Genomic DNA, 8976 nt, shown 5'->3' on the forward strand with positions numbered 1-8976 from the left:
ACACACACACACAGGTCGTGTCATTAAAGCGTCTCTCTCTCGCTGCCTGATCCAACCTGATGAAGGTTTGAAATCTTGTGGGCGTCGGCCTCTGAGCGGCAGGTGTGCAGCTCCCAGCCAATCACAGCGCAGCACCGTGCCACATCAACAGCACCTCGTCCAATAGGAAGGTGCCGAAATCACAGAGACAAAGGCAGCGTGGCGAGCGGACGGCGTGCTGAGGGAGACGAGGACCAAGAGCCACAATCAGTGTTTTTCCCAGGACAGCGACGGCGTTCATCTTCCATCACCATCCTAGGAAAAGAACCAATAAAGGCTCGGCCAGTCAAAGTGCTTCCAGAACCCGTGAGGTTCTCACCTGACGGGGAACCGCACCGCGGGGAAAAGGTGGAGAAGATGCAGAGCAAAGAGAAAACAGGAAGTGTTGCTCACCAGCTGGTCACCATGACGACTGTCTGACAGACATGACATCACTTCCTGTCTGACACTGATTCATTTATCACACACACACACACACACACACACACACACTGCTCTGTCCACACCAGTCTATACTGTATATACAGCAGAGTGGTTTTTTTTATGTGTGTGTGTGTGTGTGTGTGTGTGTGGGGGGGGGGGGGGGGGGGGGGGGGGGGGGGGGGGGGGGGGGGAGTGTCTGTATTTATATTGATCAGGTTTATTGTTCTGTACTGTTACTCTTTTGTATTATATTATATTATATTATATTATATTATATTATATTATGTATGCCGCTGTACCAGCATATTTTGTTGATGATTTTATAGTTATTATTATTATTATTATTGTTGTTGTTTAAAATTATAATTATCTTATTGTCATTATTAAATAGTTTGTTATTAGCTTTTTTATTACCAGCTTTTCAGCTTAAATCTATCCAGCTCTCTATAGATATAGATATAAATATTAATATTAATATATAAAACTCTTTTTATCCCATAGTTCCTGCTTTTCTCATGTTTTAATTTTCCAGTTTTCATCTCTTCAGCTGTTATATTATTGTTTTTTTTTATTATTATTTATTTATTTATTTATTTTTTAACCCCAACCCTGCATTTTTATATTTTAGATGTATTTTATGGTTATGATTGTTTTTTCTCTCACTTATCATTTTTATTTTTAATTTTTTAATTAGTTGTTTCCATTCCATTTTTATGTGTTGATTGATTGATTGATTGATGAGTTTATTTTTATTGAAGTATTTATTTCTAACTCTCTGAGCTTCTTTACTGAACTGAACTTTGAGCTGCAGCTGACGGACGAAAAAAGATTTATGAATAAAATACCCATAATGCACCTCTGATTCTCAAAGTGAAGTTTCTCAGCCTCCGTTCCTGTTTGCTCCTTTTTTTTTTTTTTTTTTTTTTTTTTAATTCCTGTCCTGCAGTTCCGGCTCAGGCCACATGGAGGCGCTGTGTCGTCACAAACTGAGTGTGTGTGTGTCTGGGTCAGCCCAGGACGAGCTGTGTGTGTGTGTGTGTGTGTGTGTGTTTCCCTCTCTCTCTCACACACACACACACACACACACACACACACACACACACACACACACACTCTGCGGGCCCACACACTGATGTCAGACGTGACGGTCGTATTGATTATTGACTGGCTGTAACTGATCGATTCTCCTCTGGCCGACGCCTCACCTGTGAGTCCTGGAGGGTTCCAGGAGGAACACAGACCCAGAACATGTTCTGCATATAGCTTCTGACAGGAGAACGTCTGTGTGGAACAACCTGAACGCCAAAATAAAAGCCCCTCTGTTCACCGGTGGGACGTCAGCATGAAATAAACAAAATCATAAATTATTTTTTTTGTATTTATGAGTGTGTGTTTTTCAGTGTGTGTGTGTGTATTTATCAGAGTCTGTGTGTGTGTGTGTGTGTGTGTGTGTGTTTATCAATGTGTGTGTGTGTGTGTGTGTGTGTGTATTTATCAGAGTCTGTGTGTGTGTGTGTGTGTGTGTGTGTGTGTGTTTATCAATGTGTGTGTGTGTGTGTGTGTGTGTGTTTATCAATGTGTGTGTGTGTGTGTGTGTTTATCAATGTGTGTGTGTGTGTGTGTGTGTGTCATGGCAGCGGCACGAAGCTCCACAGGAACTCCCACTGACACACAGGAAAGACAAAAGGTTCAAATCATGATTCATAAACCAACATTTAAAAAATCACTGCACGTCTTTCCACAGTCAAAGGAGAAAGAAGGGCAGCAAAAAAAAACCCAAAGGAAAAACAAGCAAAATATACAAACAAACAAACAAACAAATAAATAAATAAAACACAAAACTAAAAAGCTGCTAATAATAATAAAGATAAAAAAATCACCATAAATTACATTTTTTTAAACAAGAAAAACTTACTAAGTAATTACTATAAAAAAAATCTATTAAATTAAAAGACTTACAATAAAATGATCATAACCAAAACAGCCACAAAACATGACAAAAAAATTATAATTATAACAATTATATATTTAAAATAAAATGACAATGAAACGACCAACAAAACTACCAGAAAGTTTCCTCTGTGAAGTTACAAAAAAATCACCAGAAAACTACAGGATCAAAAAACAAAAAAAGAAATTAGAAAGAATTTAAATAAATAAATAAAATTTGTTTTTGTTGTTTCTGCTGGTCACGTTTTGAAGGCGCCGCCGTTCTGAAGGTTGTCATGGAGATCAAAGCGCTCCGGCCCCGGCGACGCCCCCGGCCCCAGCACTGGCCACGCCCCCGGCCCCAGCACTGGCCACGCCCTCAGCCCCAGCACTGGCCACGCCCCCGGCCTGGTGGGCCTCAGCAGAGAACGTAGAACAGTGTCAGTGTGTCGCTCAGTGGGCTTCATGTGGATGGTTCTGTGCTCCTGTGTTTGCTGTGTCTAACGTTCTAAGGTTCTAACGTTCTGCGAGGCGGTGACAGCCGTGGAACAGATGTGGAACAGATGTGGACGATGCAGATGTTCCTGCTGCCCGCGGGTTCTGGCGGCACCGGCACCAGGATCCGGGCAGCATGGACTCTGACTGTGGTGGAACCTCCTGCTGAGGTTCTCCTCAGGCGTCTCGTCGGCGTCTCCTCATTTGCATAAAGGTGACGTCTGAGCTACTTTATGCAAATGAGCTGCATCCAGCTCCGCCTCTGAAGCTCCTGAGGAACTTTGACAGGAACCATCGAGGTTCTGCAGTGAGGACGGCGTTCACCTCAGAACACATCAGAGAACGGTTCCACAAGAACCGCCATGTTGGTCCCATTTGATACCTGGGAGAGGACCGCCCCCTGGGGAAGCATCGACCAATCAGGAGGTGTTTCGGCGGTTACAGGAGAGAGCAGCTGTCAATCATCTGGAGTGGCCACGCCCATCGAGCCACAAAGCAGCGCAACACCTGGTGTCACACACACACACACACACACACACACACACACACACACACACACACACACACACACACACACACACACACACACTGCTAGCAGCCTGTTTGAGCAGCAGGTTATTCCAACCTGCAGTGGCGTTTCCCAGCTCAGCGCCCTCTAGTGGCCCTGCTGGTACCAACTAAGAACTCTTGTGAAAAAGGTTCCTCAGAGAACGTCTTTGTCGTGTTAAACTGATTAAATGGAACTGGAAATGGTTCCTCCTCAAAGATCATCACCATGGCAACCTTATCTATAAGTTTAAAAACAAAACAAAAACACTCCACATGGGAGCGAGAAACCACGAAGAGACTGTGTGCTTAACACACACACATACACACACACACACACACACACACACACACACACAAACACACTGATGATGGTGATGGTGATGTTTTTATATTTTTTTAATGTTTTTCTTTTTGTCCCCCTGTCTCTAGGTGGCGCTGTAATGGCGTGTTTTGAAGCCACGATGGAAGAGAGAAACGGAAAGGCGACTCTTATTTTTTTTCCCCCCTTAAGTCTTTTATATTGAAAGGCACAACCGGATGCGACATTGTTATTTCCAGGCGGCTTGACAGCGCGAGAGAGAGAGAGAGAGAGAGAGAGAGAGAGAGAGAGAGAGAGAGAGAGGGAGAGAGAGAGAGTTGAGGTGAGAGAGGAGAGAAAAGCGCCGGCTGGGAAAAGGAGGAGGAGGAATAAGACAGAAATAAAAGCGGCAGACACACGACGGGACCGGGAAATAAAAAATAAGAAGAAATGTGGAATATTCCCGGACGTGCGCGCGCCTCGCCCTGAGGACATTCCCGGCCCAGTTTTTCTTTTTTTTTCTTTTTTTTTTCTTTCTTTCTTTCTTTCATTCTTTTTTTTTTTCTTTCTTTTTTTTTTTTTTTTTGGTTTTCGGGGGATTTTGTTTGGATGTTATTCCGCTTCTCCTGCCGGGACGTCAGCTGGAAAACACTGAGAGTTGAAGCCGGACGCCGCGCTGCTCACCAGGGTGTGTGTGTGTGTGTGTGTGTGTGTGTGTGTGTGTGTGTGTGTGACCGTGCGTGTTTATTCTGAGCCGCACGTTGCGTTACAGCTTATATTTTTTTTATTTACTAAATTTCTATAATAATTATAATTTCTGCTGCACTTGAATTGTTTTGTTGCCGCTGCAGCGCTCAGAGTTCACAGCCTGTTTTTGACTCGCGGGCGCGTGCGTGTACGTGCGTGTGCGCGTGCGTGTCCGTGCGTGCGTGCGTGCTCTCGGCATGGCGCAAGGAGCCGCGCGGAGCAGACAGGACTGAGAGCAGACCGACCGTGTGCTCACTGTGTGTGTGTGTCTGCGTGTGTGTGTGTGTGTTTGTGTGTATGTGTGTGTGCGTGCGTGCGTATGTGCGTGCGCGTGCGTGTCCGTGCGTCCGTCCTGCCTCCGTGTTTCCTCCCGGCAGATCAATGAGGATGGATTTACTCTGACAGCGGAGGGGAATATTAATTTTTGTTCCACTTTAGCGGCTGGATCTTAAAACCTAAACAGAAAAGCAGCAGCTGGAATTTATCCTGCAGAAGAAGAAGGAGGTGAGTTTAGCATTTTATTTTATTTTATTTTATTTTAAATCACGAGAATGTTCCTGTTGGTTCCTGTTGGTTCCTGTTGGTTCCTGTTGGTTCCTGTTGGTGTTGGTGCTGCTTCACACTCTCAGGTTTTAATATTTGAACGTGTGTTTTTTAATCGCCTCTCGCTGGTTCTCTAAGCGTCTCTCCTGTGGAACCACCATAACATCCCTCACACTGAAACATAAGGGTTCTCACGTGGTTCTTCAAAAGGACTGTGACTGCGAGGTTCCATGAAGAACCATCAGCTACTGAGGAACCACTTCATCTGGCGGTTCCGCAAAAAAAAAAAAAAAAAAAAAAAAAAATGAAAAGGGTTCTACGTCCTGGACTCAAACCGTCCTGGAAAAAGTTCATCAGAGAACTTTTTTTTGTTTTTTGTCAAATTTCTTTGAAGAAGTGCTCAAATAAGTGGTTCTAAGAAGAAGCATGGTCTGAAAGGTTCTTCAAAGGTTCCTCCTTGAACCAGTTGGCTCCACTAAGAACTGTTCTGAGACAGGTTCTGGTTAAATGGTTCTTCAAGGTGTTTTTTAAGGATTTTTGAAGCATCATTGGGGAACCTTTTTAAAAACATTTAACAAAATGGTTCTTTAAAGAGAACTGAGACCTAAAGGGTTCTTTTTTTGTGCCAGAGATGGTTCTCTTGTAGCATCACTATTTTTGGTTCCAGCTGTTTCCAGCGACATGTTCTCTTCAGTGCTTTGATGAAAACACCTCTGCTTCTTTGAAGAACTGTTTCTATGGCTCAGTGAATCACCTTTAAACACAGAGTGAAGAACCCAGCGTGGTTCTGTAAACGTTCCTCTCACTGCAGGTTTGGAACATTTTGTCTCAGTGTGAAATCTCTGGTTCTCTGCAGGGATTTTTTTCACGGTGACTGTTAGAACCTCTGCGTTTCTGAACCCCTGTTCTTCAGAGTGTTCTGTGTTTTAAGGGAAACTGTGGTTCCTCCGGTGGGGAAGAACTGGGTTCTCCTGGGAACTCAGAGGTCAGAGGTCAGAGTCTGCAGCTGGCGGGGGTTCAGGTTGTTGCTCAAGGGCACTGTGGCAGAAACCCTGTTGTCATGATCCATTAGAGCATAAAAGATCGTTCAGTGATCAATAAATCTGTACTGAAGGGGTTTCCTCGTGGCGGCCTCACCTGAGTGACATCACAGCTCACCTGAGTGACATGGGAGGAACGGACGGGGAGTTCACCTCTGGAACCCGGCTGCTGGAAATGTGGGCGTGACCGTTCCATCCGTAGCGGCGTGCGTTCAGAACGAAGGCGTGGCGAGTTTCCCACGCGGCGCCGTGACGCACGAGGTCAACGTGAAGACGCGAAGGGACGTGAAACCGCACCACGAACCAACACGTGGAACTCACGTCGTCAGTTTGTGCACGTTGGAATTTGCAAAAAATTTGCGGCCGTGAACCAAAATTTGACTTGGTCTGAACCTGAACGCGCCATCAGGGAACCGCAGGCGGGTTCCTCTGGTTCTGCGGCGCTGATTTAAACTTTATTTTGGTCACGAATTTCACAGTAAGTAGGTGAATTACCAAGTAACGTCTTTGAAAACACTCCCTCCTCCTCCTCCGCCAGAGAAAATAGTCCCTGGGGAAACGTTTTGCTTTCCACAGCCAATTATCAGCTGTGTGGTTTCTGAATGTTGAGAACTTTGTTCACCGGAGAACCAAAACATTTTAAGACACAGAAAATGTGGACAGGAACGTTCAGCGTCACTGGGATGGTGCTTTAAAAAGGTAACTTTTATTTTGTAGGGTGGAAAAGGGAAGTGCGGCGTGTGGGGAACCAGCAGCTGCAGCGTCTTGACTCTTTCTGCTCTCGTCTCAAACCAGATTCGCCAAAGTCGGGTTTCGGTTTCTCTGCCGCTGGTTCCTGCTCGGTTTGGAACCCGAAAGGTTTGGAGAACCGATTTAAAAAAAAAAAAATTTTTGATAACAAAAAAAGATGAGTGAACTGCATTTGAGCAGAAAGGGACGGGTTAGTTTGTTTGAATGTGATCATTTAGCCAAACTGGGTTCTGCCTGTTTGGTTCTCGTTCTCCCCACTTTATAAAATCTCTCTGGCCGGCTGGACGTTTGATTTTTATTCCAGATTTGAACCAGAAGTTCTGTTTGTTCTTGTAGACGGAACCTCAGGTGGTTTGGATGCCCACCAGGTTCCTCAGGTTGATTATTTTTCTCTCTTGTCCTCTGTATTTTGTTTAGTCGGGTTCCTCTCGGTTCAACTCTGTAACGTTCTCTGTAACGTTCTGTCCCGTTACGTCGCCTTTTGTGTCCGTTCTGCTCAGGATCTGTTCTCGTTTGTTCCGTTCATCATTTCTCCTCCCTGTTTTCCGTTCTGTTCCCTTTGACTTTCTTCAACTCCATTTTCCGCCCCGTTCTCCTCTGTTCTATTCCAGTTTGTTCCATTATGTTCCACTCCCTCCTGCTCTGTTCTGTTACATTCTGCTCTGTTTCTGTTCTACTCTGTTCCGCACACAGGTTCTTTCTTCCCTCTTGGTTCTCTGACGATTTCCCTCGATTTTTAGTTCCCTGTTCCTCTGTTCTGTTGAAATCTGTTGTGCTTCAATGGGTTTGAGTCCCACCTGTTACTCTACGTCACGTCACGTTCTACCACGTCACGTTACGTTCTACCACGTCACGTCACGTCACGTCACATCACGCCCCATCACGCCAATCTCGTTATCACGTCACATCACACCCCATGTCACATAGTTTCATGTTACATGGTAGCACGTCACGCTAAGCAGCATCACATCATGTTAACGTCACGTCACGCCACGTTACACCACAGCATGTTCCGTCACGTTCCGCTGTCTGCGTCTTTGTTCTCCTCCGCTCTCTGTTTTGTTCGGTTCCTTCCTCCGTTAAGTTTGTCTCAGCCCGTTTCTTTAATTCCTTTTTAAAACCGTTCTCCTGTGTTCCTTTGTCTAATTCCAGTCTGTTCCACTCCTGTTCTCCTCTGTTCTGCTGGGTTCCACTCTGTCCTGTTCTGTTTGACTCGCTCAGCTCTGTCTCTTTGTCTTTCTGTTACGTTCCATCCGTTCTGTTCCACTCTGCCCAGTCAAACGGAACAGAACGGAATGGAATGGAAAAATAAGAAACAGCAGAGAACAGAACGGAACGGGAAGAGAACCAAACAGCAAAATGACAGAACAGAGGAGAGATGCGGTTCCCCCCGTCTGCCGTGAAGCCGCTTGTTTCGGCGCGGCGGCGGTGGAGCCGGCCGCCTAATTAACCCTCCGTCCTCCAGGCCGTTTAACGAGCTTCCATCAGCCAATTAAGTCTAATTAATAGAGGCAGCGAGTCAAGCCGCTGCGGGCGCCGCAGAGCGCCGTTCCTCTCCGCGTGCAGATCCGTTCTCCACGCCGGAACCCGAGAGAGAGCGAGAACACGGCTGCATGTTCCACGGCTTGATCTGCCTCTGCCTCACGTCTCTGTGGCAAAACCAAACCTCCAAAACCCAGGAGATATTTAACCTGTTTATTTAATCTATGGACAAAATTCCCTTTATTTCCTTGTAAACGTTTTTTTTTTTTTTTTTTAATCTTTGCTGGCTGGAGAACGTGCATTTTTAGGATTAATTTATTAAAAAAAAAAAAAAAAACTGACAAGAGTCTGCATTTTTCAGCAACAATGAAAAACGGGTCTTTTTGAGAGGAAATGAGTTTTTCTCAGCTGGTTGAACAGAACCTTTCAGATCTTTGTGCCTCGAAGCAAGGCATCATGGTTCTTGTTTGGCATCATGGGTCTGAGGAACCACGTTTGGTTCCATTTGGCACCTTTATTTCCCTGTGTGGACACTTTCCTGATGGTTCCAGCTTCAGCTGGTGTGGTAACATGGAAAGGCGCAAGGGAGTAATTTCACCTGGGGCGCCAACACAGGCAGAGCCGGCACCTTCATCATCTTCATCACCTTCATCACCTTCATCACCTTCATCACCTTCATTA

Source organism: Myripristis murdjan, chromosome 2 (genome assembly GCF_902150065.1).
Source record: "Myripristis murdjan chromosome 2, fMyrMur1.1, whole genome shotgun sequence".
Classification (NCBI taxonomy): Eukaryota; Metazoa; Chordata; class Actinopteri; order Holocentriformes; family Holocentridae; genus Myripristis; species Myripristis murdjan.